This window comes from Pristiophorus japonicus, chromosome 4, assembly GCF_044704955.1.
Source record: "Pristiophorus japonicus isolate sPriJap1 chromosome 4, sPriJap1.hap1, whole genome shotgun sequence".
Taxonomy (NCBI): domain Eukaryota; kingdom Metazoa; phylum Chordata; class Chondrichthyes; family Pristiophoridae; genus Pristiophorus; species Pristiophorus japonicus.
The window spans coordinates 99,172,958-99,198,709 of NC_091980.1; positions in this window are offsets into that span (position 1 = coordinate 99,172,958).

Here is a 25,752-nt window from a genome sequence, read left to right on the forward strand (position 1 = left end):
GCTCACAGGAGGTTGGTTGGTAATTCAAATATTATAATGTGGCTGGGAGCCTCACATTTAACCACCATTTTAAATTTAACCCTGCCTGCCCATGTTTCCCAGTTTTGAGAAACCCGGCTGCTAAAGAAAGGCGAGGACTGCTGGATCCAGGAAATAAGTGCCTTTTCATTTACCTGCTAGATGCAGCTTACCTGCTTCACCGACCCACCACAATTGAACAGCAGCCCCCACCTCGCCGACCCTTCCAATTTCCAATGTCACCCCCCCGATCCTTCTGATCTCCCCGCTGCTCTGGCCTCCGATCATCCTTATGGCCTCCGGACTCCGAGAACCCCGGCCTCTGGCCTCCCCCATGTTGCCTAGCTCACAACTTCCAACCTTCCTTCCCCCTCTGATCACTCTGAACTCCCCCAATTGATGACTTCCGATCTTTCTGCCCCTGCTCCAATCTTCCTGTTCTATTCATACTCACAACTCACGATCTTCCTTCTCCTGCTCCCATCTCTCCAGGTTCATGACTTTCAATTTTCCTTCTGCTGCTTCGATGATTCCCTATCTTCTTCCCGCCCCACCTGGCTTTCCTGATCTCTCCCTCCCTCCTCTCTGGACCCCAAATGTGGTCAAAATCCTACCCGCCCGGCAGTTAGCTAACCTTTCAATCTGGCTGGCTGAGGCTGGGAGACAGAGACAAAAAATGTTAGTTAGGTCCTGCCGTTAAAATTGGCAAAGCCTGAGGAAAACCCGTTCTTCTGGGATTCCCGGCCTCAATCCAGCACTCCCATTCCCTCCCCACCTCCGAGTTAATATTCAGCTCATTGTTTCTGCTGCATGCTTCCCTGATCTCTGTATTTACACGTGCCTTCACTACATGACTGTAATATATGCACCTGCGATTATGCTCACAGGTTTGTAGAGCTGTTGCATTGTGAGTGGCTTAGCCAGTCATGTGATGTTCACAAGACTCAATAAAACCCCAGTCAGTTGAGCCTAGGTCATCCACGATGAGGTATGCAGTTGTGAGCCTAGTGGATGAATTGGTAATGTGTAGTGCGATTATTTGATCTTTGTTAATAAACCAACTAGTTCTTAATAGCAATGTGTTGCTATGAATTCTTAAGCAAAGAACCCATGAAGTAAATACATTACAATCACGACTATCAGTAGGTCTATAGACATCTCCTGCCAGGGTCTTACATCCTTTGCTGTTCTTTAATTCTACCTGTAGGGGGGGATGGAATTTTAACTTCCCCTCCCTTCCATGATGAGTGGGAGAGGTCAGAGGTGTGCGGTTAAATAGGTACAAATGTGAAACCCGACTCCGACCTGTCGTGAACTCACCTACTTCTGGTTTAACCACAGTGAGTTTCGGTGGGTCCGAGTAACCTGCTCTGGAGAGGTGGTTTGTAATTATAATATTTAAATGATGGTAATTTCTGGACATTTTGGCAGAATTAATGCCTCCAGTACAGGAGATTCAGCATTAAAATGGAGGCGGGATTGAGCTGTAGTTCATGAGAATGGTTAAAGGACAGGAATCCCGATATGAATAAAGGCCCAGTGCTCACAGCTGTTTTCTCAATTCCCTCTGAGAAACGGTTTTTGTGAGAGTACTTGTGGTGAGAGACTTATTTTGTACAGTTTGGGGGTGTTTACACAGAGAACATCAGGATGGGTGGCGTCATGGCTGCTTGAATTTGAGATGAGAAAGACAAGAAGTATCTGTTGTGTTCCAAACATACATGAGACTGCACACAGGGAGGTTAAAGTAACAGTGACCTCAGTCTTTATTAAGGCACTTCAGAGTGCATAACAGGCTTTAGGAGCCGGCTTATGTACAGTGCTCCCAAGGGATGCTGGAATCTCTTGGGACTTCAGGGGATGCGCTCCCTGGTGGCAGAACATGGAAGTGCATGCTTTACAGATACACAACATCACTCCCCCGCAAAGTCAAAATGAAAATTATTTACAAGGTGAGGCGGTCGGGAGCCTTTCTTTCCCTGGTGGACCGCCTCGGTACAAATGTCTGTTCTGGTGTGTTGGCTGTGACCTCGCTGGGCTGGTGTGTTGTTGGCCCTGCAGGGCTACTGGGTGAGCCTGGCCTTGCTGGGCTGTTGGGCATGATGAGTTCGATTTCCTGGTCCGGCGTGGTGTCGTTGATCCTTTGGGTGTGTGTTGTGGGCTCAAAAAAGGTGGTGTCTGCTGTGGGTTGTTCAGGGCAGTCTGTGAACCGCAGCCTTGTTTGGTCCAGGTGCTTTGTCCATTTGACTCCAAACACCCTACTCCCTTCTTTAGCTATCACCGTGCCCACGATCCACTTGGGACCAAGTCCATAGTTTAGCACATACACAGGGTCATTCAAATCAATTTTCCGTGACACAGTGGCGCGACCATCATTTACATTTTGTTGCTGCCGCCTGCTCTCTACCTGATCATGCAGGTTGGGGTGAACCAGCGAGAGTTTGGTTTTAAGTGTACTTTTAATGAGTAGCTCAGCCGGGGGCACCGTTGTGAGTGAGTGGGGTCACGTGCGGTAGCTGAGCAGTACTCGGGACAGGCGGGTTTGTAGTCAGCCTTCTGTGACTCGTTTGAGGCTCTGTTTGATTGTTTGTACTGTCCACTCTGCCTGTCCATTGGAGGCTGGTTTAAATGGGGCCGAGGTGACATGTTTGATCCCATTGCGGGTCATGAATTCTTTAAATTCGGCACTAGTGAAACATGGCCCGTTGTCACTGACCAGTATGTCAGGCAGGCCGTGGGGGGCAAACATGGCCCTCAGGCTTTCAATGGTGGCGGTGGCGGTGCTTCCCGACATTATTTCACATTCAATCATTTTGAAAAAGCATCCACCACCACCAGGAACATTTTACCGAGAAACGGGCCCGCATAGTCGACATGGACCATCGACCATGGTCTGGAGGGCCAGGACCACAAACATAGTGGTGCCTCTCTGGGCACGTTGCTCAACTGAGAACACACGCTGCATTGCCGTACACAGGACTCTAAGTCAGAGTCGATACCGGGCCACCATACGTGGGATCTGGCTATCGCTTTCATCATTACTATACCCGGGTGTGTGCTGTGGAGATCCTAAATGAACGTCTCCCTGCCCTTTTTGGGTAGCTCTACGTGGTTACACCACAACAGGCAGTCTGCCTGAATGGACAGCTCGTCCTTTCGCCACTGGAATAGCTTGATTAGCTCTTGCATTTCAACGGGGATGCTGGCCCAGCTCCCTTGCAGTACACAATTTTTTACTAGGGACAGCAGAGGATCTTGGCTAGTCCAAGTCCTAATCTGGCAGGCCGTGACAGGTGATTTATTATTTTCAAACACTTCCATGACCCTCAACAAGTCTGCGGGCTGCGCCACCATCAACAAGTTTGCAGGCTGTGCCATTTCCACCCCCGTGGTGGGCAATGGTAGGCGACTGAGAGCATCTGCACACTTCGCGGTGCTTGGCCTATGGCGGATGGTATAGTTATACGCTGACAGCGCGAGTGCCCACCTTTGTATGCGGGCTGAAGCATTAGTATTTATCCCCTTGTTTTCAGCGAACAGAAATATGAGGGGCTTGTGATCGCTTTCCAGCCAAATAGGTACTGATGCATTTTCTTTACCCCGAACACCCACGCTAATGCCTCTTTCTCAATCATGCTATAGGCCCTCTCAGCCTTAAGACAAGCTCCTGGAAGCATAGGCGACAGGTTGCAACTTCCCCGCAACGTTGGCTTGTTGTAATACACACCCGAATCCGTACGACGACGCATCACATGCTAGTACGAGTCTTTTACACGGGTTATACAATACAAGCAGCTTGTTGGAACATAAAATGTTTCTGGCTTTCTCAAAAGAAATTACTTGGTTTTTTCCCCATACCCAGTTCTCACCTTTATGCAATAACACATGTAGGGGCTCGAAGAGGGTGCTTAACCCTGGTAGGAAGTTACCAAAATAGTTGAGGAGTCCCAGGAACGACTGCAGCTCCGTGATGTTCTGTGGCCTGGGCGCGTTCTTGATTGACTCTGCCTTGGCGTCTGTGGGCCGAATGCCATCCGCCACGAGCTTTCTCCCCAAAAACTCCACTTCTGTTGCCATGAAGACGCATTTTGACCTCTTCAGCCGCAGCCCGATGCGATCCAGTCGCTGGAGGACCTCCTCCAGGTTTTGTAGGTGCTCGACGGTGTCTCAACCCGTGACCAATATGTCGTCCTGAAGAACCACCGTGCGTGGTACCGACTTGAGTAGGCTCTCCATGTTTCTCTGAAAGATCGCTGCAGCCGACTGAATTCCAAACGAGCATCTGTTGTAGATGAACAGTCCCTTGTGCGTGTTGATGCAGGTGAAGCCCTTCGAAGACTCCTCCAGCTCCTGCATCATGTAGGCCAAAGTCAGCTCGAGCTTGGTGAACATCATGCCTCCTGCCAGCATCGCAAATAGGTCGTCTGACTTAGGTAGCGGGTATTGGTCCTGTAATGAGAAACGATTAATAGTTACTTTATAATCGCCGCAAATCCTGACCGTGCCATCACTTTTGAGTACTGGAACAATCGGGCTGGCCCACTCACTGAATTCCACTGGGGAGATGATGCCCTCATGTTGCATCCTGTCCAGCTCGATTTCCACTCTCTCCCTCATCATGTGAGGTACCGCTCACGCCTTGTGGTGAATGGGTCGTGCCTCTGGGACCAAGTGGATCTGCACCTTTGCTCCGGAAAAGTTTCCAATGCCTGGCTCAAAAAGGGAAGGAAATTTGTTAAGAACATGGGTACATGAGGCCTCATCGACATGTGATAGCGCTCGGATGTCATCCCAGTTCCAGCGGATTTTGCCCAGCCAGCTCCTTCCAAGCAGTGTGAGGCCATCGCCCGGGACAATCCAGAGTGGCAGTTCGTGTACAGTGCCCTCATAGGTGGCCTTGACCAGGACAGTGATAAGCTCTTTGGTGTACATTCTCAGTTTCGTGTGGATGGGGCTCAGAGCTGGTCTGAGTGCCTTGTTGCACCACAGTCTCTCAAACATCTTTTTACTCATGATGCATTGGCTAGTGCCAGTGTTCAGTTCCATGGCTACGGGTAAGCCATTCAATTTTACATTTAGCATTGTAGGTGGACATTTCGTTGAAAACGTGTGCACCCCATGTACTTCAGCATCTGTCTCCTCTCTCTGAAGCTCGAAATTGCTTTGGTCCACCATGGACTGAACTTCCTCTGCCACGTGGTGGTTAGCAGATGTGCAAGCTCGTTGGAGGTGCCCCATTGTTTCACAGCTCTTGCAAACATACCCTTTGAAGCGGCATGAATAGGCTGAATGGAAGCCTCCACAACGCCAACATGGTGTGAATTGCCTTGCATTCATCCTTTGTTGGGGACTCTGAGTCATCTGGGTCACCTGAGGCCTGCTGGCAGTTGCAGACTCGTGGTTTCTGCCCTATACATTTCTGCTCGCAAACACAGTTCCAGTTAATTTATGAAAATGGCTAGCACTTGTGTGCTGAGAGATTTGTTTGGTGTTATTACTGGTGGACATAAACGCCTGTGCTATCACAATGGCCTTACTGAGGGTCGATGTCGCTACAGTCAAAAGTTTTCTTAGGATGGTCTCGTGGCCAATGCCCAGTACAAAAAAGTCTCTGAGCATTTCTTCCAGGTAGCCATCAAACTCACATTGTCCTGCAAGTCGCCTTAGCTCGGTGACGTAACTTGCCACTTCCTGATGTTCAGATCGCTGGTACGTATAGAACCGATACCTTGCCATCAGCATGCTCTCCCTCGGGTTATAATGCTCCCGAACCAGTGCACACAGCTTCTCATACGACTTATCTGTGGGTTTCACCGGAGCCAGAAGATTCTTCATGAGGCTGTAGGTCGGTGCCCCGCAGACCATGAGACGGACCGCTCTCCTTTTTGCAGCGCTTCCTTCTCCGTCCAGCTCGTTGGCTACAAAGTACTGGTCTAACCGTTCAACATAGCCTTCCCAGTCCTCACCCTCCGAGAACTTCTCCAGGATGCCCACAGTTTGCTGCATCTTTGTGTTGGATTCGTGTATTCATCGCCAGTTGTTGTGTTCCTGACACAGATGAGACTGCACACAGGGAGGTTAAAGTAACAGTGACCTCGGTCTTTATTAAAACATTCCAGAGTGCATAACAGGCCTTAGGGGCTGGCTTATATACAGTGCTCCCAAGGGATGCTGGGATTCCTTGGGACTTCAGGGCATGCACTCCCTGGTGGCGGAACATGGGAGTGCATGCTTTACAGATACACAACAGTATCCACAGCAGCAAAGTGGACAACAGAGGGTGGAGCAAGAAAGGAGTTGAGTTGACAGGAGGCACGACCCATGTAAAGGGTGTACAGACAGAGGCTCAGCTTCCTTGACCTCTTGGCAAAGCAGTGCTTCTGAAGCCTGAGATTGTGATATCAGATGGTCACAGACATCTGCGGCCTCCTAGAAGAAGACCTGCTACCTGCTGGACCTGGTGCCCATGCATTACCAGTGGCTTGAAATTCACCACCGTCCTCAATTTTTTTGCTTCCAGGGTGCTACCGGAAACATTTTGAGGGTTTCACAATTGGCTGCACATAAATTCATAAGGCGGGTGACTTTTGAATTGTTTGCCAGAGCTTGGAGGTGCATAAGCTTCCCCTGTGATGACAATAGCCAAAATGTGCGGGCACTGGGATTCGTGTCTCTGGCTGGCTTCCCACAGGTGCAGGGTGCCATCGATTGCAAGCACGTGGCAAACCGAGCAGTATCAGATCAATCAGGTGCATTCGTCAACCGGAAGGGATTTCATTCCATCAATTTTCAGCTGGTATGTAGCCACAAGAAAAGCTTCATGCAGGTCTGCGCCAGTTCCCCAGGAGCTGCCTGATGCTTTCATACTTCCCCGATTCATTTGTACCTGAAACCACTCTTAATGGGTGGCTGCTAGGCGACAAAGGATACTGTCTTCAAACCTGGCTGAGGAACCCCACCAATGAACACCAGAAGTGGTACAACGACAGACATATGACAACCAGATGTGTTATCGAGTAAGCCATTGGCATGCTCAAGGTTTTCTTCAGGTGCTTGGACAGGTCTGGAGGTGCCCTTCGTTACTTGCCAGCGAGGGGCTCTAAGATAATCGTGATATGCTGCATTCTGCATCACATAGCACAGCAGCGAGGACGAGTGGTGCAGGAGGAGGAACAAGCCGCTCAACACTCTTTATCTGATGAGGATTCCAATGGAGAGGAGGAGGAGGAAGATAAAGATGGGGAACCCAACAGCATACCAGCTACTCGCAATGCTGCTCGAGATGCCTGGGATGCCTTAATAACTCGGAGGTTCAGTTAGTCACTCACACTGGAGCAAACTAACTATCACATCCCCTGGCTCTCTTAATACCACTCCCCCTGCCACTCACCCACCCTCACTGACACAAAGCAGCTCAGGAAGCAACCATCCAGGCCTTGCACATGAACCACTTGGTCTCAGTCAACTCATATCTTCACATTCATCACAAAGTAACTGAAAACCTGAGTTGTCACTCAGCAGGCAAGAATGGTGAACATAGGAAGTAATGTAAATTAATAAACAAAAACAAAAAAATCAATTCGCACACCCTCTTACCATAGAACCCCCACAATCATCACTCACCTATTTGTACAACCTGTACTGGTTCTCTCATGGCTAACTACTTGCTCCTTTGTGCCTTATAGTTGCTCCTAGTTACTCTCCTCTGTATTATCTTTTTTGTCCACATCACTAGTACCTAAACAGGGAAACCGGTTAGCAAAATCCAGCTCCACAGATGATCCCCTTTCGACCTTCACCTCTTGCTTCCGTCTGTGTCTGTCGATGATCACCTAGTCTCCCTTATCAGCTTCTCCTAGATAAATATGGGGTGACTACCTTCTTGGAATAACTGATCCAGAAAATGTCCTCCCTCCAGATATACATGAGCCTTTGATCCCAGTTTAATTGCCAGGATCCGCCCGCCAGGAACCTCTGCTCCTGACCTTACCATAGTATACAGGGTCAGGAAGAGGTTCCTCGATTTAATACTTCTCATGGGCACTTGTACCACTACGGGCACATCTTGGGCACTTGCCATAGTGGGGGTGGGGGGTGGGCAAGAGTGGGATTGTGATGGAGGCTCTGTACCCTGAAATGCCATCATAGATGCAATACCATGCATTTGTTTGCGAGCCGATTCCTGAAAGCCTTCTCCTTTGGGAGTCCTCTCAGGCCTGGACTCCCAGGACAACTCTTACATAGAAACATAGAAACATAGAAAATAGGAGTAGGCTATTCAGCCCTTCGAGCCTGCACCACCATTCAATAAGATCACGGCTGATCATTCACCTCAGTATCCCTTTCCTGCTTTTTCTCCATACCCGTTGATCCCTTTAGCCATAAAGGCCATATCTAACTCACTCTTGAATATATCCAATGAACTGGCATCAACAACTCTCTGCGGTAGAGAATTCCACAAGTCAACAACTCTCTGAGTGAAGAGGTTTCTCCTCATCTCAGTCTTAAATGGCTTACCCCTTATCCTTAGACTGTGTCCCCTGGTTCTGGACTTTCCCAACATCAGGAACATTCTTCCTGCATCTAAACTGTTCAGTCCGATCAGAATTTTATATGTTTCTATGAGATGCCCTCTCATCCTTCTAAACTCCAGTGAATACAAGCCCAGACAATCCAGTCTCTCCTCATATGTCAGTCCTGACATCCCGGGAATGAGTCTGGTGAACCTTCGCTGCAATCCCTCAATAGCAAGAACGTCCTTCCTCAGCTTGGGAGACCAAAACTGAACACAGTATTCCAGGTGAGGCCTCACCAAGGCCCTATACAACTGCAGTAAGACCTCCCTGCTCCTATACTCAAATCCCCTAGCTATGAAGGACAACATACCATTTGCCTTCTTCACCGCCTGCTGCACCTGCATGCCAACTTTCAATGACTGATGTACCATGACACCCAGGTCTCATTGTACCTCCCCTTTTCCTAATCTGCCGCCATTCAGATAATATTCGTCCTTCGTGGTTTTGCCACTAAAGTGGATAACCTCACATTTATACACATTATAGTGCATCTGCCATGCATTTGCCCACTCACCTAACCTGACCAAGTCACCCTGCAGCCTCTTAGCATCCTCCTCACAGCTCACACCGCCACCCAGCTTAGTGTCATCTGCAAACTTGGAGATATTACACTCAATTCCTTCATCTAAATCATTGATGTATATTGTAAATAGCTGGGTCCCAGCACTGAGTCCTGCGGCACCCCACTAGTCACTACCTGTCATTCTGAAAAGGACCCGTATATCCCAACTCTCTGCTTCCTGTCTGCCAACCAGTTCTCTATCCACGTCAGTACATTAGCCCAATACAAAAAGCATTTTGGAAATCCAAATACACCACATCCACTAATTCTCCCTTGTCCACTCTACTAGTTACATCCTCAAAAAATTCTAGAAGATTTGTCAAGCATGTTTTCCCTTTCATAAATCCATGCTAACTTGGACTGAGCCTGTCACTGCTTTCCAAATGCGCTGCTATTTCATCTTTAATAATTGATTCCAACATTTTCCCCACTACTGATGTCAGGTTAACCGGTCTATAATTACCCGCTTTCTCTCTTCCTCCTTTTTAAAAAAGTGTTGTTACATTAGCTACCCTCCAGTCCATAGGAACTGATCCAGAGTCGATAGACTGTTGGAAACTGATTCCCAATGCATCCACTACTTCTAGGGCACTTCCTTAAGTACTTTGGGATGCAGACTATCAGGCCCTGGGGATTTATCGGCCTTCAATCCCATCAATTTCCCGAACACAATTTCCTGCCTAATAAGGATTTCCTTCAGTACCTCCTTCTCACTAGATCCTCAGTCCCCTAGCATTTCCGGAAGGTTATTTGTGTCTTCTTCGTGAAGACAGAACCAAAGTATTTGTTCAACTGGTCTGCCACTTCTTTGTTCCCCATTATAAAGTCACCTGAATCTGACTGCAAGGGACCTATGTTTGTCTTCACTAATCTTTTTCTCTTCACATATCTATTGAAGCTTTTGCAGTCAGTTTTTATGTTCCCGGCAAGCTTCCTCTCATATTCTATTTTCCCCCTCCTAATTGAACTCTTTGTCTTTGCTGAATTCTAAATTTCTCCCTGTCCTCAGGTTTGCTGCTTTTTCTGGCCAATTTATGTGCCTCTTCCTTGGATTTAACACTATCCTTAATTTCCCTTGTTAGCCACAGTTGAGCCACCTTCCACGTTTTATTTTTACTCCAGACAGGGATGTACAATTGTTGAAGTTCATCGATGTGATCTTTAAATGTTTGCCATTGCCTATCCACCATCAACCCTTTAAGTATCATTCGCCAGTCTATTCGAGCCAATTCACGTCTCATACCATCGAAGTTACCTTTCCTTAAGTTCAGGACCCTAGTCTCTGAATTAACTGTGTCACTATCCATCTTAATAAAGAATTCTACCATATTATGGTCACTCTTCCCCAAGGGGCCTCACACCACAAGTTTTCTAATTAGTCCTTTCTCATTGCACATCACCCAGTCTAGGATGGCCAGCCCTCTAGTTGGTTCCTTAACATATTGGTCTAGAAAACCATCCCGAATGCACTCAAGGAAATCCTCCTCCACCGTATTGCTACCAGTTTGGTTAGTCCAATCGTTATGTAGATTAAAGTCGTCCATGATAACTGCTGTACCTTTATTGCACACATCCCTAATTTCTTGTTTGATGCTGTCCCCAACCTCACGACTACTGTTTAGTGGTCTGTACACAACTCCTACTAGCGTTTTCTGCCCTTTGGTGTTCCACAGTTTCATCCATACAGATTCCACATCATCCAAGCTAATATCCTTCCTTACTATTGCGTTAATTTCCTCTTTAACAGCAACGCTATCCCACCTCCTTTTCCTTTCTGTCTATCCTTCCTGAATGTTGAATTCCCCTGGATGTTGAGTTCCCAGCATTGGTCACCCTGGAGCCATGTCTCCGTGATGCCAATTATATCATATTCGTTAATTGCTGCCTGTGCAGTTAATTCATCCACCTTATTACGAATACTTCTCGCATTGAGGCACAGAGCCTTCAGGCTTGTCTTTTTAACACACTTTGCCCTTTACAATTTTGCTGTAATGTGGCCCTTTTTGATTTTTGCCTTCTCTGCCCTCCACTTTTACTTTTCTTCTTTCTATCTTTTGCTTCTGTCCCCCATTCTACTTCCATCTGTCTCCCTGCCTAGGTTCCATCCCCCTGCCATATTAGTTTAACCCCTCCCCAACAGCATTAGGAAACACTCCCCCTAGGACATTGGTTCCAGTCCTGCCCAGTTGCAGACCGTCCAGTTTGTACTGGTCCCACCTCCCCCAGAACCGGTTCCAATATCCCAGGAATTTGAATCCCTCCCTTCTCAAGCCACGTATTCGTCTGAGCTATTCTGCAATTCCTACTCTTCCTCTGGTCAGCAGGCCCTCGCGTACCAGTTGCCTGGCAGTTCCCGGTCTGGGAGTCCTCTGACCCCACTTTACATATGGGGAGAGGCAACTGGAAGGCTCACAGAACTTTGGGTCCTCAATATATATTAATATGATTTTGGGATGGTAGAAGCTGTTTGGGAGAAAAGATTTAAAGTATTGTTTTAGTAACCAGAAGCAATGTGTGCAAAGAATATTTCATCAAGGTTTCATGTATGAAAACATATCCTAAGGAGCAGCACCTTAAAAGAGAATCACTGCTGTATAGATACAATCAGTTTCTGACAGACAGGGATGTGCTCTCCTTTTGTCAGGAGGAAAATTAATGGCCTTGAAATCCCGATGTCCCGGATCCGTAAGAAGTTCCTACGGACTCGGGAAGGCATCGGAAAAGCAATGTGCATGCGCTGGAAACCGACATTTCCGATCTGTCAAGTTTTTGGTCTTGACAGATGGCCACATCTCAGGAGCTAGGATACTTGCAGGGTAAGATTTACGAATATTTTGCCCTGCAAATGTCCTTTAAAATCCTGCACCTGAAAAAGCAGGCATATAGCCTACTTTTACAAGCGCAGGCGGTTAAAAATACACATACAAATAAAAAATAAAGGTATAAAAGCACTTTTTATGTTTAAAAACCTTCCCCACTACGGTAAGTTTATTTTAAGTGTTAATAAAATTTTTGTTAAGTCGGAAAACTATTTATTTTATAACAACTTTAATTTAAATGCATGTTAATTGTGTACTTTATTTTCTATTTTTTATTGGTTTTTAAGTGCTTGGGGGAGGGTTTGTCATTCATAGCAATAGGAGTTACATATTTACTGAACTCCTATTGCTATGAATGAGAAACTATACTGTACCTGATTGGCTGTTGTCACTAGATCCCGGCCTGCGCACGTCCCCAAATGCACGAGCTGCACACGCAGTCCCCTCTAGGCCTCAGGCTTGGAAGTTTGGACAGTTGCAGCAGCAGCAGGTAAGTGCGTATCTTGTTGATTTTTTTCGGTCGTTTCCCCGTGGGAAGAGGTAGAACGGAATTTCAGGGCCAATATGTTTTTAAAAAGTTATTTGTATAGAATAAATGTTGATGAGATGCTACAGCAGGGATAGTTCTTCAGTCTACAGTCTGGGTGTGTTGGCTCTATTGTTTTAGTGTGGGTGTGTTTGTCTTTTTTGTGTCCATTACTGGAAAGGTGGGAGGACTGGACAAGATAACCATGCATTGGCAGCTGTGACAGTGGCCCCATAATGCTGTAATAATGATGCTACAGTATACATAGAGGTGGAACCAAACCTCAGTTCACTTCGCATGAATTAGGTTTTTAACAAGGTCTTAGAATGTCAGTATGATAAAATTGTCGGTGATTATTTTGGTTGTGTGGCTATAGTTTCACGGTATAGATTTGTCATGTAAATGTTGAAATTGGAGAGTAGAGTAATTAAAAATCATTTAAAGCATTCTATTTTCAGTCCAGCTTAAGATGTTAATTACATCCAATAAAAACTGCAAGATTGTTGTTCCAGGGAGAGAGATCAGTATATAATTGGATTGATTTTGAAGAAAACATGCTAAGTCTCGAGGATCTGGTAATGTGTTTTTTTCAGAACAGTGATGTGTTTATATATAAATGCAACAGCTGGCTCTCTGCCACAGCAACAGACCTTCATTAGTCACTGGCGTCAGTAGGATGGTGACGGCCTGGCTTTCAAAAAGGCAGTCAAGATGCTTTGTGAAAGAGCATTTGTCTACACATGTGTCTCTGAGAGAGGGATGGAAAAAGCAGTCTTACCTAGTCAACTGTTAACATAAAATGGAAATTAGGAACTGATCTGACATGAAAGAGGGTATTCTGTTTTCCCCAGCTGCACCATGTATCAAAATAAAAATCAAAGTTCCAAAACACAATTATATCACCGCATCTGTAGAAGACATCAATTAAATGCATCCCATAGCCAAAAATTGACCATTACTCTAAATGACCTCAATGCTAAGTCAGAATTGGGTTAAATGATTTTTCTGTGAAGTGGGGATAAGTTCACATAATAGAAACTGAATATTTACAAAAAAATAAGTTGAGAATATTTTAGTTTCATTAACTTTTGTTGTTAATGATCAGAATTTTTCACTAGATTTGAATTTGGTTCTGAAGGTTTTCTGAACTTTTCCCCCATATTAATATCATATAGCGTGGCAAGAAATTGCTGGTCTGTAATAGATTGAAGGCCTTTGAAACTATTAATAGTGTTCTTTATTTAGATAATGACCGAGAATTTGCTGTAACCAGTGAACGCACAGTGCCTGACTTTAGTTGGACTTGCTATTGCTCTTTACTCTCTATGATATTTTGCACTGCAAGTTGCTGGAAGTGTGAAATGGAACTGGCATGGTGCCCTCTACAGGGATCTGAATAAACATGGCATGGTGTATCTCCCATATGCACAACAATATTGGCAAACAATAATGTTGAACAGCAATGGAAAACATTTAAAATGGTGTTCAACAGAGTCCAGGAAAAATATATTCTGCTAAAAAACCAGAACGAATTAAACACTAATGAGACACCATGGATGAATAAAGACATAAGGGAAAAGTTGAGGGTAAGGAAAGAGGCAAATCCAAAGTACATGGACAGCAAGGGAGAGCATGATAAGGGAGAATATGAAGAGATTAGGAGAGAAGTCAAAAAAACAATTTGGAAGGCAAAGAGGAACTATGAAATTAAATTTTGAAGGAACATAAAACAAAATAGTAAAATGCGCATAAATTTTTAAAAGTCAGAATGGGAATAAGGCCACTAAGGGATGGATAGGATAAAATCACAGTCGGCGATAGAGAAATGGCAAAAGTATTATATGATTGCTTTGCTTCAGTATTTACCAAGGAGACAGATCAGGTGGTCATGACATCGGAAGTTGAGATTAGAAATGATATAACCATATTTTAAATAAAAAGAGAAAAAATATTAAATAAATTGATCCAACTCAAAGAGGATAAACGCCTGGTCCAGATGGATTGCACCCATGCATTTTAAAAGTGAAAGCGAAGGCACTATTACACATATTTAATAATTTGTTAAATAAAGGTGTAGTGCCAAAAGACTGGTGGATAGCTAACTTTATACCTATATTTAAGAAGGGAGTCAGAACATGTCCAGGGAACTATAGACCAGTCAGGTTAACATCGTTGGTAGGAAAAGCAATGGAAACTCTACTAATGGAGAAAATAGAAAAAAAATATCTAGAATTCAAAAATATAATAATGAATAGTCAGCATCGATTTCAAAAGGGAAAGTCTGGTTGACCAACCTCATTGAATTCTTTAAAGAGGCAAGAGAGGGTAGACAAGGGTAATGTTGTAGATGTAATTTATCTAGATTTCCAAAAGGCCTTCGACGAGATATCATATAATAGACTAATGAATAATGCCAGAGTGTGCGGAGTCAGGGGACAAGTAGCAGAATGGATAGCTAGCTGGCTGCAAGACAGAAAGCAGAGAGCAGGGCTAAAGGGTAGCCATTCAAAGTGGCAGAAGGTGGAAAGTCAGCTCCCACAAGGATCAGTGCTGCGACCACTGTTGTTCACAATTTATATTAATGATTTAGACTTTGGAATCAAAAACACAATTTCTAAATTTGCAGATGTCATCAAATTGAGAAGGTAATACTGAGGAGGACTGCAATAAATTATAAGGAGATTTTAATAAACTTGCAGAATGGGCATATAATTGGCAAATGAATTTCAACACAGATAATATAAGGATGGTAAAAAAAATAAGGAGGTCACATATTAATTCGAAAATAAGAATCTAAATGGGGTAGAGGAGCAAAGGGATCTGAGTGTATAAATCACCGAAATCATTAAAAGTAGCGATGTAGTTTAATAAGGCCATGAAAAACGCAAACCAAGCGCTAGGGTTTATTTCTAGAGGGATAGAATTGAAAAGTAAAGAAGTTATGCTAAACTTGTACTGAACCTTGGTTAGATAACACTTGGAGTATTGTGTACAGTTTTGGTCACAATATTATGAAAATAATATAGAGGCACTGGGGAGTGTGCAAAAAAGATTTACAAGGACGATACCAAAAATGCAAGTTTATGAGGCCACCATCTGCCCAAGTGCTGCCCAAAGGACCGTCGATGGTTGCTGAGGTACCTGACGGTTCTTTGGGCGGGATTTTCATCACCAAGGTCCCTTGAAGATCAGCGGGCAGCAAAGAAGGGACTTACGCTGCAAATCTGGGCGACAGCCAGCGGGAGCTCTCATTCTTGGCGGCAGAGGCGCTTGCCGCCCAAGTGCCGCCGAGGATGGAGTCGGGCCCACGGAGGGGCAAAGACCTAAAAATAAAAATCATTAGCAAAAAATAAAAAAACTATCAGAAGACCTTCAGGGGACCCCATCCAGGTAAGTCGCTGTGAAAAAAACAAATAAAAAATGTTTACTAACCTTTTTTCCATGATCTTCCTACTTACCATCGGGGACAGACCAGCCTCCAGCCAACGGTCCACCGTCGTTCTGCCGCCGACTCCCGCCCGCAGGAATATTGCATCTCGGCGGGCGGGAGTATACTTACGCTACTCGGCTATGCGCTGATGTCGGCGGGCGCTTCCCGGTGGCTCTCCCCTCCCGCCCACTCCAGGCCACATCGAAAGTGGCACTGGACGGATGTTGCAGAGGAATGTCGGCAGCAGTCGGTGGCAGTTGGTGGTAAGTTTACCAATTTCGGGCCCTATGTCTATTAGGAAAGGATGAACAGACTGGGTTTCTTTTCTTTTGAAAAGCGAATGCCGAGGGGTGACCTAATAGAGGTATTTAAAATTCTGAGAGGTTTTGATAGAGTAGACAGAAAGAGAATGTTTCCACTTGTAGGGAAGAGCAAAACTAAAGGCTATCAATATATGATAATCACCAAGGAAACAAATAGAGACTTCAGAAGAAACTTCTTTATGCAGAGTTGTGAGAATGTGGAACTCACTACCACAGGGAGTGGTTGAAGCAAATAATATAGATGCAATTAAGAGAGGGTAAAAGATTGGATTAAGAGAGAAAAAAGAGACAGAATGAACAAGTAATTAAAAAAAAATTTCTCAATCAAAAAATAATTTCCAACAATTATAACCTGAAGAAATGAGATTCCACACTTGTAATCGTTCATTTTCATGGCCAGAGAAATTGACAAGCAGTAATTAACACTTATCACATCGTTAAAAGGGTACTTAGACTTGAAATGACTTGACTTAACTTTCTGTGCCAAGTTTACTTCATATCCATTGTGCAAGTACAGAAAGTTCACGCTGCTCAATGCATTTGAATATCTGTTCCTTTTTCAAAATAATTTAAAAGCAATTAGAGAAGGAATTACCAAAATTTGGATTTCAGACAAGGCTGGCATTTACTTAAATGTGTCCATAACAGACAATACTTGTGAACAAAATCCCCTCTGATCATGGTTTCTTTGTTGCGTGTCAGAAAAGAAAACAAAGAGATTGTTTACAGAGGGTGAATTACTGCTTCTTGCTTTATGAAAATTCACTTAAAATAATCTGAATTATTTTGTAGCTAATGCGTATTATATGGAAATTGCATGCACAATGAACTTGGGGTCAAGGCCCAATTTTCTAGTGCTCCCAGGCCATCACAAGAATGATAAATCAGTATTCCTGATAATAGTGATGGCATAGCATCCCATTTCTTATAAAACCTTTGATTCCATATGAGCAGCACCATAGGTGATCTGCCAATAATATATAATAAACACAATACTAATGTACAATACATTAACACTAGATGTTCAATTTTGCACTGTGGCCATTGTTTTCAGCCACTGCTATTGAACAGTATCAACCATTTGGTAAATTATTTATTTTTAAATGGTGCTTAGAATATTCTTCCTCATTAAACATATTCTGGCATGCTCAGAGTCCTGTCCCTCTAGAGACAAAATGCCAAGGTATGTTCATCACTGTAGCAACATCCAAAGCTCAGTTTGATTTTTCTGGAAAGGGGAAGTCCAGCTTACATTGGCCTTAACTTAATTGTTGATAGCACAGAAGGCATTTATATTGCACTGGGCCTTCAGAGGCTGCATCAACCTGTGCATCAGTATTTGTGTTGTCAGTGGCTTGGAGTACCGTCTCCAGAAATGTTTTATTTTCCTCATTCTGTTTGCTTTGCTGGCTTATCCAACATCCTGAGAGGTCTGTGACTGAGAAATCCAAATCACAATAGTAAATTTTCAACAGCTCCATTGTTGCCAGTGCTCTGAAATTTACCTTGCAATGTATAAGAAGATAATGGTTTCACTCCATGAAGAAGTATGGTAATGAACCTACTCATTGCCATACCACAGCACAAAACATTAGTAAATAATGCATTGGTCTCAGGAGGATTCAGTTTGACATATACTTGTCTGGCAGGATGTTTAATATTTTGTCAAGGCAATGTTCTCTTTCTTTGTTCTATTTTTTGTGACGTAAATCTGGTGCAAATAACTTTATTATTGCTGGTAACAAGCACTACTTCTTTGTTGTACTCTCATTCTTATGCCTCAGTCCCAGTTAGTTTGTTCTATCCATTAAGGCTGCCACCAGCAGGGAAAAAAAAATCTAAGGGGTCGACATTGGCTATCGCCCTGGTTGGGAGGGGGGGGGGTGGGGTGCGGGCGGTAACCTCTCCGGGGCGGGACATTTTGCGCCCAGCACAGAGATCCCGCCCCAGAAATGAAATTCGGGTCACCATCCCTCACAGGAAGTGGAGCGCAATTTCACGCGCTCAACTGCCTTTTGGGGTGGGATTGGGGGTGCTATCTGGGTGCATCACGGAGTGCTACGCGGCTTCTCCATGGAGCGCTGATGCCTTTCAACGGCCATCCCCTTCCATTAAAGGGGAGGGATGCTGCGAGTTCTGCAGGCCATTTGATGGCCTCGACTGGGCAACCAGGGCTAAGGGGTGCCTTGGCTGCAGCCCGGCACTGAAATGGATTGTCGGGCTGCACGATCGCAGCCCAAACACTGCGACAATGTGGCACAGCAGCCCGATTGGTAAGTCGGAAAGAAAAAAAATTCCGGCGAGCGATACAGCGCACCTCCCCTTTAACTTTGCCCCGCGATGGGTGTGTGGCCAGGTTCGCGACCCGTGAAGCTGGTGCGGGTATCGCTGGGGCAGCAGCCCGAGGTGCTACTAACGGGGCATGGCACTAATGGTTTGTGCCTCCGCTAACTCCCGTGCAATTTACCGAGTGTCACCCCCTCCCTGGGCAAAAACACTTGCGTGCCTGTTATCGATCCCCAGAGGTGCTAACAGGAAGCGTACAACAGGGGAATTTTGTCGCCTAAAAGTCTCATTACCTGTTGCCAGCAGGTAATAATCATTCAACACCAGGCAGTGGCCTCAGCACTATGAGGAAAATCAAATTCTCAAGATCTTAATAGAGCTTAAAGTATGATTTATTTTTTTATTGTTGTGGCTAATGTTGACTGTCACTCTGGACACTGTCTCCCTAATATGGTAAGTGTACTGTAGGAAGGTTTTACTGAAATGTTAAAGAAGTAGCTTCCTACAGTGATAAACCAACAGTAAAAGAAACCTGGACAAATGAATTTTGTTCTCTTCAAACGTTATTTCTAAATTTAGCTCGACGTTGAAATTGTTACTGATAACAATATTATTGATCTGTGTTTTCTTAAGGAACGGCTGACAGGTACTTCAGTATTAGTCTGCCAATCTGCACAAAACACAGAAATAAGCATTTAATTAATATACCATCCGACATTACCATTCATTGATTCAAACTTTGCTGTTCACATACTTAACTAGCCTTGCAGTATCTGATATCTTCAACAGTTACTTTTCCCCAAAAAATGTGTAGATGGAAAAAGTTAATTAATGACTTCATTTAATCAAAGTAATTGAAAGTAATTAAAACTGATGGGGCTTTTTCCATTTGTAGCAAGGGATGGCTTTTAGTGTAGTTGGTTCAATAGATTTAAATAGGAGACAGCACATTGAATCATTTATAGTTGACATTCTCTGTGCCATTTACTTAAGGAAATATTCTAGCCCATGTTCATCTAATGGGATGCTGAATAAATGTATAAGCCGTAACCATGGATGAGAAGATTAAAATTTGTTTCATAAATTAAGAAAGGAACCCATATTAGGAACTATATATGAAATGAAGACAACTATAGTTTGCAATCAGAATAATGCCAACGCTCATAAATTAATCGCAATTTAAGTGAAAAGTCATGATTTCTTTCTTACTTTATTAATCTTCCTGGTAATTGGTTGCTCTGGGACACATGGGTTTGGTCAGGCCAATCAGCTGTAAGATTCTACGATTGACAATTGTTCACGGTTCTGGCAGTTAATTGAAACAGAGGGAACCAATAACAAAGCGAAGTGACAGGGAGCAATCAATGGAAGAACAAGGAAGGCGGTGCCACGGCCATTTTGTGAATCTGCGTTTCTCCCTGCCCCGGGCTGAGCTGCGTTGTGATGGTACTGTGCATGTTAAGGATGGTGAAGCTCTTTGCGGGGAAGATTCTTCCGGAGGTGCGGTGGGATGAGGTCCAGCTATTGTTCCAGCAGTTCAGGAGAGTTAACGAGTGTGATCTGGTGAGGGTGAGACTGGGGGGGGGGCATTAGGGGAGGAGAGATGGTGGAGAGCGACAGAGAGATGGGGTACAGAGAAAGGGAGAAGAGGAAAATGGGAGAAAGATGGAGGTAGAAAGAGAGAGATTGGGGAAGAGTGACAGGGAGAAAGAGCTGGAGGCACTGAAAGATAGGAGAAATAGGCAGAAAGATGCAGGCACAGAGAGAGAGTGATGGGGAAGAATGACAGAGCGAGAGAGTGAGATGGCATACAATGAGAAGAATGGTAGGGATGGGAGTGCAGAGAGAGCAATGTAAAAGACTGACAGGGTAGAGAAATGTAGGGAGAGAGAGATGGAGGTACAAAGGAAGAAGTGGCAGAAGATTGATGCAAAGAAAGAAGGGGGTACAGAGAGAGAAGATGAGACGCAGAGGTGGGGAAAAGAGATCGAGGTCAGTGGAGAGAGAGAGGAATGGAGGCATGAAAGGAGGCATGATGCAACCAAGAGGAGAGGAGTGTGGGAGAGATTGAGGGTGGAAGAGGTATATAAAGCCGCGTATATAAAGCAAGCCACCATGTAATGTGAGCACTTTGGGCCCGAATAAAGTTGAGGCAGGTTGGCATCTGAGTGAGTTTACAGTATTCAGTCTATCGAGTTATTATATACATAACATTTGGTGACAAGGTAACTCAAGAACCTTCGCATGCAAAATGAACATCATTGGAATTCTGGAGAGATTCGTGGAGGGAGAGGACTGTCGGATTTTATCGATCGCCTGGGCCAGTACTTCGTTGCCAACAAAATGGAGGGAGCTACTGACGCAGTTAGGCCCAGGGCGGTTTTCCTCACTGTTTGCAATCCGAAAATGTATGGCCTCATAAAGAATCTCCTCTCGCCTGCACGTCCAATGGACAAGGAGTATGAGGAATTGTGTGCTCTGGTACGTGACCATCTCAAACCAAAAGAAGGCATCATCATCTCATGCTGTCGATTCTGCACGCATGTTCGTTCTGAGGGCCAGGATGTGTCAGAATTTGTTGTCGACCTATAACGTCTTGCTGGGCCATGTAAGTTCGAGGACGCGTTGGGAGACATGCTGCGAGATTTTTTCGTAATAGGAATCAACCACGAGGTGATCCTCCGGAAGTTATTGGCTGCAGAGATGCTGGATTTGAGCAAGGCCATTGCGATTGCCCAGGCATGCATGATGACGAATGATAAATTTAAGGCAAGTATCATTGAAGAGTCTGAGCTCCACGGCAAGTACTGTAAACAAGATTGTGTCGTCGTATGACAGAGCTGCTTATGGCAGCGCCTACTCGACTGTGTATGCGAAACCTGTAGCAACTCAAAATCCACCAATGGGTAAGAATCCGATTTCACCTTGTTGGCGTTGTGGGGGCAATCATCGGCATCATCAGTGCCGGTTTAAACAGTATATCTGTAAAGGATGTTCGAAAGTGGGGCATTTTCAGTGAATGTGTCCACGACTGAGCAAGCGTGCTGCGACTCACCATGTGGATGATGACGACCAATCCACCGTGGACCTGGATATGCAACCCGAGATACCCGAGGAGGAAATGTATGGACTGTATTCCTTCCTGAAAAAGAGCCAACCGATAATGGTTAAAATGAAACTAAATGGCGTGCCATCATCGATGGAATTGGACACAGGTGCAAGTCAGTCGATAATGAGCCAAAGGACATTCGACAAGCTGTGGGACACTAAGTCTGTGAAGCCTTAGCTGAGTCCAGTCAATGCCAAGTAGCGTACTTACACCAAAGAACTCGTACTGGTGATTGGCAGTGCAGTAGTCAAGGTGTCATATGATGGTGTGGTTCATGATCTACCATTATGGATCATTCCCGGAAATGGTCCAACGCTATTCGGCAGGAATTGGCTCAAAAAAATCAAATGGAATTGGAACGATATCAAAGCGTTGTCATCAGTGGATGACACTTCATGTGCTCAAGTGCTGAGCAAGTTTTCCTTGCTGTTTCAACCGGGCATCGGCAATTTCACGGGAGCCAAGGTGCAGATTTACCTGGACTTGGGTGCAAGACCCGTCCATCACAAAGCTCGGACTGTTCCGTACATGATGAGGGAGAAGGTCAAAATTGAGCTGCGCAGACTCCAATGTGAAAGGGTCATATCACCGGTCAAATTTAACGAATGGGCCAGTCCCATTGTTCCTGTGTTGAAGAGTGATGGCACTGTCAGGATTTGTGGAGACTACAAGGTTACGAACAACCGATTTTTGAAACAGGATCAGTACCCGTTACTGAAGGCTGATGACCTGTTTGCAACACTAGCCGGGGGGAAGTCATTCACTAAACTGGAACTGACGTCGGCCTATATGACACAGGAGCTCGTTGACACGTCAAAGAAACTTATGTGCATCAACACTGATAAAGGACTCTTTATCTACAACATGTGTCCCTTTGGAATTCGCTCGGCTGCAGCCATATTTCAAAGAAACATGGAGATTCTACTGAAGTCCGTTCCTAGAACTGTTGTGTTTCAAGATGACATTCTGGTCACAGGTCATGAAACTGTCGAACACCTGAACAACCTTGAAGAGGTTCTACATCGTCTGGACAAAGTGGGACTCAAACGTTCGAAGTGTGTCTTCATGGCACCGGAAGTCGAATTTCTGGGGAGGAAGATTGCTGCTGATGGCATCAGGCCTACAAACTCGAAAACCAAGGCCATTGAAAATGCACCCAGGCCTCAGAATGTGATGGAGCTGCGTTCGTTCCTTGGTCTACTCAACTACTTCGGTAATTTCTTACCTAGATTGAGCACTTTATTAGAGCCACTGCACATGCTGCTCAGAAAAGGCGACAACAGGGTTTGGAGTGTGTCTCAAGATAGAGCTTTCGAGAAAGCTACAAATCTGCTTTGCTCTAACAAGTTGCTGATACATTATGATCCGTGTAAGCGTCTAGTGTAGGCCTGTGATGCTTCATCATATGGGGTTGGCAGTGTGCTCCAACAAGCTAATTAGTCGGGTAAACTACAACCGGTTGCGTATGTTTTGAAAAGTTTGACAAAGGCGGAAAGAGCCTACAGCATGGTAGAAAAAGAAGCTTTAGCCTGCGTATATGGGATGAAAAAGATGCATCAGTACCTGTTTGGTCTTCGTTTTGAACTCGAAACGGATCACAAGCCACTCATTTCATTATTTTTGGAAAACAAAGGTATCAACACCAATGCATCGTCCCACATCCAGAGGTGGGCGCTGACATTATCTGCCTATGATTATGTCATTCACCATAGACCTGGCACCGAGAATTGTGCCAATGCACTGAGCCGCCTGCCTTTGCCCACAACGGAGGTGGAGACGCCACAACCTGCAGATTTACTGTTAGTTATGGATGCTTTTGAGTGAAGGAACCCCTGTCACTGCTCAAAAAGTTAGGACCTGGACTAGACAGGACCCGATTTTATCGGTTGTAAAACGTTGTGTCCTTAGTGGTGATTGGTCTGCTATACCTATAGAAATGTGTGATGAGACCAAACCTTACAACCATCACAAAGACGATCTATCCATTCAGTCAGATTGTTTACTGTGGGGTAATCGTGATGTTATGCCTAAGAAAGTCAGAGAGAAATTTGTACGTGATCTGCACAGCACTCATCCCGGTATTGTCATGATGAAAGTCATCGCCAGGTCTCATGTATGATGGCCTGGAACTGACTCTGCTCTGGAACCATGTGTGCATCAGCGCAACACTTGCATGCAGCAAAGCAAAGTACCAGCAGAATCTCCGCTGAGTCTGTGGTCGTGGCCGTCCAAACCATGGTCGAAGATCCACATCGACTTTGCAGGTCCTTTCCTGGGTAAGATGTTTTTTGTTGTGGTGGATGCATATTCCAAGTGGATAGAGTGTATAATCATGTCATCCAGTACATCCACAGCTACCTTTGAGAGCCTTCGTGTCATGTTTGCTACTCATGGTCTGCCTGACATTGTTGTGAGCGACAACAGATCTTGCTTCACAAGTCTGGAGTTTCAAGAGTTCATGAAACTCAATGGTATTAAACATGTGAGGTCAGCACCATTCAAACCTGCTTCTAATGGTCAAGCAGAGTGTGCGGTCCAAACAACCAAGCAGAGTGTGAAACCTCTAACTCCGGGTTCACTGCAGACTCACTTGTCATGCATATTGCTTAGTTACAGGACAAGACTCCACATGCTTATTGGGATCTCCCCTGCTGAACTATTGATGAAGAGAGGTCTCAAGATCAAGCTCTCTCTCTTCCATCCTGACTTGAACGATCGTATTGAAAACAGACGTCAAAGTTAGCAGTGGTATCATGATCGCGCTGCTGTGTCACGCGACATCTCTGTTAACGATTCTGTGTATATGCTAAATTATGGTCAAGGTCTCAAGTGGGTCGTCGGTACTGTTATGGCCAAGGAGGGTAACAGAGTGTTTATTGTCATGCTCAAGAAAGGGCAAGTATGCAGGAAACATGTTGATCAGATAAAGCTGTGGCACACGGATGAACTGGAACAAGTTGAGGAAGATACGATCAGTGACCAACCAACCTATATTCATTCATCAGAGGACTCCGCCCCCATCAATGAATCTGGACTTTCAATCTCTAACATGGTCATTGCCACTCCCATCAGATCGGCTACCCAGCCTCCAGTCATAACTGACTCAGAACGCTCGCCCAGAACTGGAGTTGAACTGAGACGATCAATTCGTGAGCAGAAAGCCCCAGACCGTCTTAACTTGTAAAAAGACTGTTACTAAGATCTTGAAGGGCGATGTTGTCAAGTATGTATGCTTGGAGTTACTAGCCACCAGGGGGCACCACTGTTGGAGGTCATTGGGCTGTACGCACGTGTGTACGGGCCAGGTATATAAAGAAAGCCACCATGTAATGTGGGCACATTGGGCCCGAATAAAGTTGAGCCAGGTTTGCACCTGAGTGAATTTACAGTATTCAGTCCATTGAGTTATTACATACGTAACACTGGTAATGTAGCATTGCCCAAGGTCAATCAGAATACTTTGTTGTTGTAACTTGCTTATTGGATATCACAACAGCCCTCCCATGTATTTGGATAATGGAAGAAAAATCCAGTGCTTCTCAAGCTGGGTCCGTGCAGACAGGCCGGTAAACAACAGAGGGGGAGGGGCAGGAAATATTCCTGAAACACTTAGCAGCTGTGCAGTGAGTAGGCGGGCGGCGGAGGGTTACACCTGAAACAGTGCCAGTGTCCCCAACAGGAGCCATCGAGCCTAATCCCACTCCAGGAGGAGCAAGAGGTGTCGTGAAGTGAAGTGAAGTGAACTATTCAACAGGCATGTTGCTGAACCTGTGATGTTACCTGTCGGCTGAAGGGAAGATAAAAGATTTCACATCACCAATCACATCAATATTCACTGGGGGTGATTGTGACTCCTGTCTCCCTGTGAAGGAGTTTTTGATTTTTTTTTCCAAAACACTTACCTTTGTCTCTCGCCCTTTTCTTTCTCCTCCTTGTATGATGGTTGTGTTGGGCACCAGGTGAAGAACATAAGAACATAAGAAATAGGAGCAGGAGTAGGCCATTTGGCCCCTCGAGCCTGCTCCGCCATTTAATAAGATCATGGCTGATCTGATCATGGAGTCAGCTCCACTTCACTGCCCGCTCCCCATAACCCTTTATTC